Here is a 12,009-nt window from a genome sequence, read left to right as displayed (position 1 = left end):
TCCTCTGCCCCTCCCCCACTGGTTCTCTCTCTCTCTCTCTCTCTCTCTCCTTCTCCCTCTCTCTCCCTATCCCTCCCTCCCTCTCTCTCCCTCCCTCTCAAAATAAATAAATAAACTTTGAAAAAGAGTACCCATCTCAGTTGTCTTATTGGTGAAGAAAATATAACAGTATCCACCTCAGAATAATTGTGAAGAGTCCAATGCTCTTATGAAAGCACTGCCACATCATAAGTAGTCCATAAACACCAACTATTATTACTGCTGCCCTTTCAAGTCCTAACACATTAGCTGTTCTCCTATCTGTGCCTGTTTTATTTCCACCAACCAGATCGACAGCAAGTTCTTGTGTGTGATGGGACAAAAAAAAAAAAAATAATAATAACATAAGCTTTGAAATTAGGCAAGAATGAGCATCTAGGTTCTTCTATTTACTTTATTACTTAAAAAGATTTTTTTTCACATTCCAACACTGCTGAAATTGGAATGGGCCTTACATTCAGTGAAATTGGGGATTATCTCTGATCTTGAGCAAGTTATTTCATCTCTGTGAAACTGGTAATATCACCTTCCTCTCTCAGTGTTGTAGGAAGGCACGATAACATCATGCAAACCCCAAACACACAGCAGGCAGCCCTGGTATACCGCTTCTGGGTCCACTGTCTTGTATACAAAAGATGCTTAGGAGGTGAATAAATATTTACATGTATTTAACCGAGCACCCATTATCCATGGAGATTTAAAAATAGTGCCCAGACCCATTCCAAGTCAATGTGTGTGGATGTCCCTGCTGAAGCAGTCTCTAGAAAACATCAAGGGGTTTAAATACAGGAACTTTCCAGAGGGTCAGTGTATGGACGTCCAGAGCCCTTGGCAAGGACCTGCAGCTGTTTTTAATAACCCACCAGAGCCCTGGTCGTGTCTAATTCTCCACGGAGACCAAGCTCAGGTTCAACGTGTGACAGTGGGCCAGCGAGTGTCAGCATTTTACAAATCCCGTAACAACTCCTGGCACGTAACAACAGTTTTAAGCTCTTACTTCATTGTGCTCTGCTAAACCCTTCACAATAACCCCATGAAATACAACCAATTTCATCCACATTCCTGTTTTCTGAGGCCCCAAGATCAAGTCACACCTTAGTAAGTAGCAGATATCTGTGTGGTTCCAAGGCCTGTGTCCTTAACCACTATGTTCTCTCTCTCAGAGAGGTTATGCAACATCAGCTGGAGAAGGAAGCAAGACGCCCCACACTTTCAGGTCTTGCCTTCAAAACAGCCAAATAGCACCCTCCCCAGACTGGTGTCAGACCCTCCTGCTCCAGGTGAATGGAGGCAGAAGCAGGTGGATGGGTGGGGCAGTTCCCTGTAGAGTGGGTTTCCAAGCCCCTTGGTGCTGCCTCGGTCCTCAGACTCCAGTCAGCCCTAACAGGCAATGTTTTCTGTTTGACCTGTCTCCATTTCTCTTCTTCCTGACTTATTTCCCACAGCTCCAGGCAACACCCTCCAGATCACCTCTGGTTTTCCATTTTCTTGATAGAGGCTTCCTCCATCTTGTTCCTTGTTTAAATTCTGGTTCTTCAAAGTTTCTCTTCCAACATCAGTTATTTCTCCCTACACAATACCACACTACTTGGCAAAGAAACTCTTCTTGATTCATCCTTTGCAGAAGTGAGTCATAACAAAAAGTCGTAGTTGGGAGATTCCCCGTCTGAACTTTCCAGAATGCCAGTGCACATGTGTAGGCATGTCATAAAGACGGAAAAGCCAGAGGAAGACACAGACTACATTATAACTTGCCTTGCCTGCTCCTTGCACTGTGCGATCACGGGAGGCTCTAGGGACCACACTGAGAAAGACCATCCAAGTGGAGAGTTCAAGACGACACAGCACACGTGTTCGACGGACTCACCTCAGCCCTTCCGGTGCGGCAGAGTCACTATGCTACATTAATTTCCTTCTCATCTGAGGAAACCTTGCAAGTTTGTTTTATGCCATCTCCCATTTCCAGGCAATACGATAAACTGGCTGGCAGCTCATCGACTTGACATGCAATCACCAAATCGCCACATCCCTCCAAGAGGTGAGATGTGTGTCTAACACAGAACCTATCACCATGGCAGCTGCAGTTGTTCAGTTTCTGAATAAGGAACAGTGACCTATTTCTCTCTCCACTACACCTGTAACAGAAACAAACAGGTTAGTAACATCTCGTGTGACTCGCATTACAGAGCTCCCGAGCAAAAAGACAAAGGATACAAGGGTTACATAGGAGCTGACAGGGACTCACTGGGAAGTGAAACCCAGTGGTCAGAACACACACCTTGGCTCTGTGCCAGCCCCAAATCATCAGCCTTCCTTACCTCCGGGCCCCACAACACACTCAAACTACAGACATGATGGGCCAGCAGAACCCACCGCCTCCTTCACTCATGAGAAGATAGAAATGATGAAGAACCATGTTCACTTTTGCAGATATGACTTAATCTGAGGTTGGAAAAGACGCAGGACTTTACCCTTGCTTACCCATCCCACTTACACCATGCCAGACAGTTTCAGATATTTGCGGAGTACAACTGGCTTTTGGAAATGCCAGAAAACTCATTCATTTTTTTTCAAAGCCCATTAACTTATCCTTTGACAACAGAACTCCTAAATTATCAACCTCAACCACACTAAAATGCCCTGTCAGATGACCGGAACTTCGACAGAAGCTATACTCTCCCATATTTCCCCTCCGTCCATAGGGTCCTAACTTAGAAAGTTCCAGGTTTGATGGTTTGTGTGCCTTAACCTGCTTGCCTGACATTTATGGTGATGAACCACCAATTCTATAAAATCAACTTGAGTTAGATATCCCAGAGACAAATTCATTTATGCACACATACGATTACTATTCTAAACATGCAGTAATTCATATTTGGGAAAAATTACTCAAGTACAGGTCAGCCATTTCACATATACAGAAGCTGGCCCCAGCTACACCATCATCAGGTGCAAATATTACCCAAGCATCTCAAAAATTTCCGAAAGGCTAGAGATCTGTTGATTTATCATTAACAAAAGGGTATGACCTCTTCCTTCAGTTTTGCTATGGGATCCAAGTTTCTAACTTTGCAGATAAAGAGACTTACCATATATGCTGAGATTTTGGTGTTCTCTATTACTGTTTATTTTTTTAAGGGGTTAGATTCTTTGGGACAGGGGAGTGGACACTGGTGTGCTCCACTCAAATCCCAGTTTTAAAACTTTTATTTATTTATTTTGAGAGAGGCAGAGACAGAGCAAGTAGGGGAGAAGGCACAGAGAAGGGAAGAGAGAATCCCAAGCAGGCTCCGTGCTGCCAGCATAGAACCCAACACGAAGCTCAAACTCACGAAACTGTGAGACCATGACCTGAGCCAAAACCAAGAGGCAAATGCTTAACCGGCTGAGCCACCCAGGCACCCCCGAACCCCATTTTTAGATCCAGTTGCACTCCTCCCCAGCTGCTGACGGCTCACAGGGAAAGCCCCCAGCCAGCCGCAGGACACTGCTTCACTCAAGGTTAAGCCACCAGAAGGGGTGCCCAGTTGCCAGCAATGGGCTGATTCAGAGATACACGCGTCCAGCTCCTTGCCTCCACAGGGCCATCCCAACTCGAGAGTTCCCCTTAAGCGCAGCTGGGGCCTCCATTACTGCTGATCAGCTGTATTGCTGCATTGCTGATCAGCTTCTCCTCCACCAAATCCCACTGCCTTTTCCTCACCCCTAAAATCCCTCAGCACCCACCTCCTGGGCTGAGCATGCTTCCAGTGTACCTCAAAGACAGGCTGTTTCTAAGCGCAGCAAGTTATTTTTAAAATTGTACTGAGGGAGTTACAGGTCCTAGACATGTTCCATCAAGACATGCTATCAGAGGTCCAATGAAGGCTGAAAACAATCTCTGAAAAATATGTGACTTGATTTAATAATTACAGACATTCTGATCATCAATTCCGATCACTTTCTGAACACCAAGCCGATACAGTCAACAGGGACAGGAGTTAATAATGCCCAGGAGTATCCCAGGTTCACAAGTAAAGAAGGTGAGACACTGCCAGGCTAGTGACTTGCATGTCACAGCATCATGTGGCACTGAAAACTGACACGAGAGCACGGATGCCAGGTCGGATGTTTGCAACCTTAGCCAATGGAGTATGCCCCTCCCCACATAACGCACACTTGCTTCATAACCTCAAATCCTAGGAAATCATTCTAAAGCTACTTAAAAAGAACAGTTCTACATGTAAGTATGACATTAAGTCCTAAACACCTTATCCCCAGTATTTCAAACTTTTAATAACAGAGAACTCTTAGAGCTGACAGATTATTGATGACTTTGTAGTATTTGCTGCATCCCCAAGAAAGCAGACGGCAGACAGGCCTGAGCAAGAATCAAGAGCTACTGCTACAGCATCGAACAGGAGACAGTACCACTTCCCAGAAAACCCTGAGGAACCATCTACCAGTCACTCAGGCCCCCTAGCCCAGTATAGGGCCCGGGATGGCATTAGGGATGTCACAAAAGTAGAAGTCAGAGCAAAAGCAGGTACCTGCACAGTGTCTGTTATCTTATCACCAAAGGTTTGGGTTCAGAAGGTTAAAAATGAAGATAATATTCTCCATGTGAAAATCTCAACTTAAAATCACACTCCTGCTTAATGTTTTATAGCTTTTTACACATTGTCTCCTTTGACCCTCACAGCTCTCCGTGTAAGGGCAGGGCTGGTATGATTACCTCACTTTCATGACTTACCCAGGATCACACACCTGATCAATGTTGGGATTAGATTGCCAGATTCTTGGTTCAAGATCCTTTCCCATAAAATCTACCCATTTGCAATTTTTCTGTGTATTTCTCCAGGATTGTGTGCAAAGCCCCCAAGACTCTGTCTCCCTCCTCCATCGGCCTTTCTGGCTTCCACCTTCATAACTACAGATCTGTTTCATAGGAACATGGATTATCAACAGCAGGTGGTCCTGAACAGGGCCACAAACCACCCTCCAAGGTCTCTCTTTCTCAAGGACTTGAAACAACGCAGATACTCTGTTGGTACACAACTTCTAAAGTCTAGCTGACAAGAGGCTAAGGAGATCAAGTTATATGACCACAAGGGTTCAGTATCTCTGACTAACCTGGTTCTTATCAGTCAAATACACAAGAGGGCAGTGGGGCGGGGAGAGCGAAGAAAAGGCTTTATATTAAAAGGCTCACCACTTTCTTAGACACAGTCATTGTTCTTAGGAAAGCCTTCCACCCTGGTCAGCAGGCTTTGCTACCGTCATTTGAGACACTTGGTGGGTTTTATTCTTGCCAACTTGGCATTCTGTTTCTGCAACGCAAAAATGCTTGTACTGAAGAGATCAGATGGGGATTTTCAACGTTTTCAGGAACATCAGGAACAGAAGCAAGCGTCTCTCTGCCTCAGGTGGATGCATTACAGCTTGTGGGAGTGCTAATGAGAGCTAATTACTCTATTTACTCCATAAGCCAGCCAGCCAGCCAGCCAGCCAGCCAGCAACAAGAAATGCCTGGTAAAACTCGCTGGGTTCTCAGGCTTTGTTTCAAAGGGCTGGTGCCAAAACGATCTGGCTGATCCGCAGTGGGCTCAGGGCTGCCCAACTGGATTGTTATCTTGTGATCACAAAGCACAATCTTTAGTCCTTTGTATCCTGTTAATTAATACTCACATCAGCACCAATTTTATTCTTCCAGATTTAATCTACTCTCTCCACCATTATCAACACTCCCACCTCTGCCCCCAAATGTCCACTCTGGCTACAAATTAAGAAATCAAACATTAGGCCCAGAATTTTAGGAAAACAACTGCCTACTGACCATTAAAATGGAGCATAGCATTTTACAATGTCCTACACTCACTTTGCAATAGTCATGAGATTTGGCCAACAGTGCACTCACTTTGATCCTTGAACTCCAGATATAAGAGGGAACTCAGAAATCACGTAAATTTCACTTAATCATTGATACTTAACTGTATCCATGTGTTATGTAAAGCATATACATATGGCATGAATTATATAAAAATGCAACTAATTTATGACTCTAATTTATGTAACTTATATAAATTACATTAAAAAGAAGCTTTCTCATCCTTGTCTCTCCATTCCTACCATGGGGTGTGGGGGGGGGGGTGGGAGGGCGGGAATGGAAAAAACATAGGACAACACATTTAAATTTCCCAGAATAAGAACAAGAAGGTTAGTTATTAACCCACTAAGGCCCCATCCACATTAACCTTTCCCCTTTCCAATACTAAGAGGGTGTATTGTTGAAAATGCAACTGTGGCTTCAGGAACAAAAAATAAGTAAGATCCAAGAAACACTTTAAAGAAGATTGCCGAAAGGCATTATCTTTAACTCCATAGAAACAAGGCTGCATTGGATTATAATACAACTCTAAGCTAACATATATAATTACTTGGCTCAATTTATTAAAATGAAAAAGTCTGAATAAACATACAATAGAAGTTAACTGGCAAGAAAATCCTCATGTTGAAACTCTTTAGGCAGAAAGAGGCTTTCTGCCTCTTTAGTGGAGGCTTTTTAGGTGGATGACCAAATCTAGCATAAGGACCAATCAAATCCAACTCACTTTGTACATGGTCTGAAAAATGAGATTTAATTAACAACTGGTCTCCAGAGTTATTTAGCAACTTTCTCTTTTCTCGTGATTTTCTACGACTTTCTTTTTAAGACTACTTTGTTACCTGAATATTTATATTAACAGGGGACAAGTAACAACTCCATGAAAGATGCCAAAAATCTCAACTATGTGTAAAGGAATGACTGGGTTATGGCCCTTCCAAAAAACGGTCCGTGCTTTTACATAAACATGTAGACAAAATATGTTTTGTTTTGGCTGTGAGTACAGGACTAAGCTGGAGATTCATCACAAAGTTCTCCAAGCAGAAGGATTTCAGAGAAGCAGGTGATATCCACAACAGGGAAGAACATCGACTCAACAGGAAAATAAGCAGGCCAGATAAACAAATGTTTCTTGCACTGAAATATAAATAATATTTACTGAAATTTCACAAGTCTGAGAAGGTTTGCCAGTTATTCTGAAATGCTGGTAACAAAAAAGAACAGTAGCATTTTGAGCCTTGAGACTAGGAAGCATCATTACCAAGCACCCACAATTAGTGAGCCAGGTACTGTTCTAGGAGTCTTGTATAGATTATCTCAACTTAAACTTTCCAACATCCCTGCAAGGTAGACATTGTTGTTTCCATTTATAGACAAGGAAACCAAGGCTCAGGCTGGTCAAGTAGCAAAGTCACAATATTAAGACATGACTCTCTTGGAATCCCATCCAAGCTATGCCTGATTCCAAAACCTAAAGTTGCTGCTACCTTCTGCGCAATAGCACCACTGAGAAATCACAACCAGAAATCATAATGACAGAACTGTTTCAGAAGCACAGAGGATCAGCTCTGGAGTCAGAAGCTCTAGATTTTAACTATGCTTCTATGGAGTGGTGGTTTCCTCCAAATTAATGGAGATGAAAATAGTACTTAACCTCATAAGGTTGAGGTGAGAAGCATATAAAAAAGCCGTAGTGAAAGCGCTTTGCAAAAGAAGTAAACACTATTTGTTATGATTACCTTCCTCTTCAAGTTTCAGCTGGTGAACTGCACCTAGGGAGCCCCTCACAGGCCAGGGAGTGACCTTGATGAGGCTGAGCAACACAGAGCCTGGAGCCAAAGAGAATCAAACTTCAGGGGTAAGGAGTGGAGGGGGGGGTGGGGGGGGGGTGGGGGGGGGGGACTTTGGCCAGCCTCTGCTCAGTATACCTTCTCAGGCACTAGACAAAATAATTGTTGTGGGCCAACTCTGTGCCAGGCACAGCCACTGTTTGCTCAGCAAGCTGCTGGCCCCGGTGACTCAGCCAGGTGAGAACTGTGGAAGCCCCTGCCTTCAGGAAAGCTCACTTCCACCCTGTGGGAAAGGAAATTAAAACAAAACCAAACAAGCCACGGCCCAACATGAGCCTCAACCTTTCTCATCAACTTTCCCTACTCACACATACCCAACCCACTCACACAGAGACGTGGAGTGTTTTCCATGGTACACAATGGGTGCCCATATTAGACCAAGTTCTTGAAGCCCATTTATCCTCATTAAGAAACCCTATAGCGGTCTACAGTGGGGAGAGAATTTTAAAACCCTGACAAGTCAGTATAATCACGTCCAAAATACAAAGGGTTCATTTCAATATAGACAAAAGAAGGTGAAAGACGGTGGAAAAAAACATCAAGATTTGACTACATAAAAATTTTCTATTTCTATATGACTAAAAACAAAATTGAAAGGCAAACCAAATAGAAAATTGAAGGGAAAAAAAACGAAGTCAAAATATTTATAATAACAATGAGAAAAGGTAAATAAGGGTTAAGTGAAACACATAGTTTATGGCAAACAAGAAAGATACTAATTCCCAATAATAAATAATAAGCAGGTAAAGTTCATGAAGTTTTAACAGGAAATACAGTCAACAGTCATATAAACATGTTGGATCTCATTAATATCAAATAAAAAAGAAAAGAAAAACAAAAGCCTTTTCTCCTAGAAAATTGCCAAATATTATTAAAATGAGAAATCATTCTGCTAATGGCAGCAAAACTTAGTACAAACTTTATTGGCAACCAATAGCAATATCAACCAAGATACTCATATGCATGCACATCCTTTGGTTCTACTTCTGGTCATCTATGACAAAGATAAAAAGGATCTGGGGGCACTAGGGTGGCTCAGTCAGTTAAACATCCGACTTCGGCTCAGGTCTTAATCTCACAGTTCATGAGTTCCAGCCCCTCATCAGGCTCGGCACTGAGCGCTTGCTTTGGATCCTCTGTCTCCCTCCCTTCCTATCTCTCTCTTGCACTCTAGCTGCTCTCTCAAAAATAAACATTAAAGGGGCGCCTGGGTGGCTCAGTCGGTTAAGCGGCCGACTTCGGCTCAGGTCACGATCTCGCGGTCCGTGAGTTCAAGCCCCGCGTCAGGCTCTGTGCTGACAGCTCAGAGCCTGGAGCCTGTTTCCGATTCTGTGTCTCCCTCTCTCTCTGCCCCTCTCCTGTTCATGCTCTGTCTCTCTCTGTCTCAAAAATAAATAAACATTAAAAAAAAATAAAATAAAATAAAATAAACATTAAAAAAAGATAAAAATGATCTATACAGAAAATGCTGACTGCATAAAGACGCTCATCAAATATTGAAAACAGCCTCCTCAATGGGATTAAATAAATCAAGAAACATCCCTACATAGGATACTTTACAGTCTTTAGAGATACTATTTACAGGGGTGCCTGGGTGGCTCAGTCGGTTAAGCGTCCGACTTCGGCTCAGGTCATGATCTCATGGTTCGTGAATTCAAACCCTGCATCGGACTCTGTGCTGACAGCTCAGAGCCTGGAACCTGCTTCAGATTCTGTGTCTCCCTCTCTCTCTCTCTGCCCCTCCCCTGCTCCCACTCTGTCTCTCTCTCAAAAATAAACCAACATAAAAAAATGTTTTAAAAAAAGAAATAATATTTACAGTTATTTTTGTAGGGTGGGGAAGGGCAAATAAAACAATGTTAAATAAAATAAAGGGGGGACACAAATCACATACTCAAAATATTTCAAATATGGGGAAAAATACAAATAAAAAAAAGTAAAGAAACACAGCAACTACAGTTGTACCTTTGTGTGGTAGGATTACTGAAGACTTTTTTTTTTTTTTTAACTGTGTCTTTTTTTTTCAACGTTTTTTTTTTTTTTTTTTTTTGTTTTTTTTTTTTTTATTTATTTTTGGGACAGAGAGAGACAGAGCATGAACGGGGGAGGGGCAGAGAGAGAGGGAGACACAGAATCGGAAACAGGCTCCAGGCTCCGAGCCATCAGCCCAGAGCCCGACGCGGGGCTCGAACTCACGGACCGCGAGATCGTGACCTGGCTGAAGTCGGACGCTTAACCGACTGCGCCACCCAGGCGCCCCTAACTGTGTCTTTATGGTTGTTCTATGCTACTAAAATCGTCCATAAGGTGCATTATTACTTTTGAAGTTACAAAAGATTTAAGTAACCATCTCCCCTGCAAATCCACAACAAACAATTGATGGAAATCCAACAACCCTCCAAACCACTCCCACCAATACCCAAACACTGTGCAGTGGGCAGGTAAGACAGTCAACAGGGGGAAGGGTGGCCTTGTTTTAAATCTAGGACTAGAAAAACATGAGGCTTGTTGATGTGAAAACAAGGACTTTTCACATCCCACTTGCCAAAACATATTTTGGAAATTCATTAACCAGAATATTTTCCATCAGAGAGAGGACTTAAACCCACACACCAAAATTATCATAGAACAAACTAGTTAAGCAAGCAGGAAGTTTACCAGGAACACCCTAAAAATTAACAATTGTTTTCACAGCTCCGATACGTGCAGCCAGCTCATGTTAGCACACAGCGTAACACAAACATTCTCCAGTTGAGTCTTCTAAACAGGAGAGCATGAAATCCTTAGAACAAGGGTTTTCCTTGGCAAGGATCACAGATGCCGCTGACACGGAGCCTTTTGGGATTCACCCTCCTCAAGGCTTGATTTTACAATCTTTGAGATGGCATGCATGGTCTGGCTTCACCCTCACAAACCCACAAGGCAGGGTTTCTCACCTTCAGCACCAGCTGTCAGTTCGAGCCGGTAATTTCTGGTTACGTCCCTTGCATTGAAGGGTGTTCAGTGTCATCCCTGGACACTAGTCACTGGACATCAGTCCTCCCTCCATCCCCAGCTGTAACATGAGAAATGTTTCCTGACTCCTACGGGGTGAAATCACCGCAGCTGAAAACCAGCGGAACAAATGATAAGCTATTTGTTCCTTTATTATTGCCCCCATTTTACAAATGAGGAAACAGACACAGCTAGGCCCATCTAACTTCAAAGCCCAAGATCCAAAACTCTATACTTGTATTTGTGCACAGGTCGGAGGCATACCTTCTAGTATAACTGCTGCCCACCCATCTTTCCTACTTGATATCCTTTGCATCACCCCCATGGAGCCTTGTCTACGCCTTGGTGCATACTGGCTGAGTAAACCATTTCTCTTGTCATGGAAACATGTATTGACAGTAACAGACACAGCCTGGCAACAAAGGCCCAGTCACAGCCTTCGACAAGTATACAACCCATCTGAAGAAATAAGACATAAGGCAAGGATAAGCTCTTTAGAGCGTCGGTTTTGGAGAAAACCGTTTCCTCATCTGTCAAAGGGAGATGTGCTGTCTTCCTAATTCACTTGAGACAGTGCGAATAAAGCTCCTTCCCCAAAGCACAATTTCAAAAACCAACTAGATACTGGCAATAAATAGGCACAGGCACTGGACGAATTAGAGCGTTTCAAAATCATCGGGCCGGAATGGACCCTCAAAAACAATCTGAATGTACTACCCACGTGGTGCTCGAGCATTTAAAAATCCAAAATTTTAATTACCTGCTTCCAGCAGAGTTTGAGGGCTGAGTTTTCACGCAGGCTCTCGGCAACAAGAGTTTCCTGAACTGCCTCAGTTGGGCCTAGAGGAAAGACAAGGAAAGGTTCAAGCAAAGAGCAGAGCAACAAGCGAAGCAGAAAAGGTGGGGCTGGGCTTAAAGCTCTCCAGAGGGGCAGGCCGGGTCTCAGCACAGCAGGACAGGGGAAGACAAGCTTGGAGAAAGAGGTCAAGACCAGACGAGGTCACAAGGTGACCAGTGGGGACGCTGACCAGGTGACACCGAAGAAACATTTCTCCTAAATAAGTAACCAAGGGCTGCTGCAAAGCATACATTCAACTTCCATTACGAAGGTGGAGAACTTAATTTCTCACACTAAAAGATCAGCTTTCCCTGAGAACAACAGACAGATGCTTGTTTTAAATCTGCATTAAGGGAAAGTGATGATTTTGCCAGAATAATGAGTCAATCTGCCCTAAAAGTAAATCCAAACGTCTTCCTTCCCAA

At 43.4% G+C, this 12,009-nt stretch overlaps 1 protein-coding gene across 2 annotated transcripts in view; it reads right to left on the bottom strand.

The window, feature by feature from the left end:
- PPFIBP1 (PPFIA binding protein 1) overlaps positions 1-12,009 on the bottom strand; it is a 174,241-nt gene that overhangs the window by 149,163 nt on the left and 13,069 nt on the right. Inside the window, exon 2 of one of the 2 annotated variants that reach the window (XM_042946140.1) lies at positions 11,507-11,586. The exons of the other annotated variant lie outside the window; for it this stretch is intronic. The gene's annotated coding sequence lies outside the window, so the exon portion shown is untranslated. The remainder of the gene's footprint in view (positions 1-11,506; positions 11,587-12,009) is intronic. 2 annotated transcript variants of the gene reach the window in all.

The sequence above is a fragment of the Panthera leo genome, chromosome B4 (assembly GCF_018350215.1).
Source record: "Panthera leo isolate Ple1 chromosome B4, P.leo_Ple1_pat1.1, whole genome shotgun sequence".
NCBI classification, from domain to species: Eukaryota; Metazoa; Chordata; class Mammalia; order Carnivora; family Felidae; genus Panthera; species Panthera leo.
Note: the sequence above shows the minus strand (reverse complement) of the source record. Positions and strands in the feature narration are given on the sequence as shown.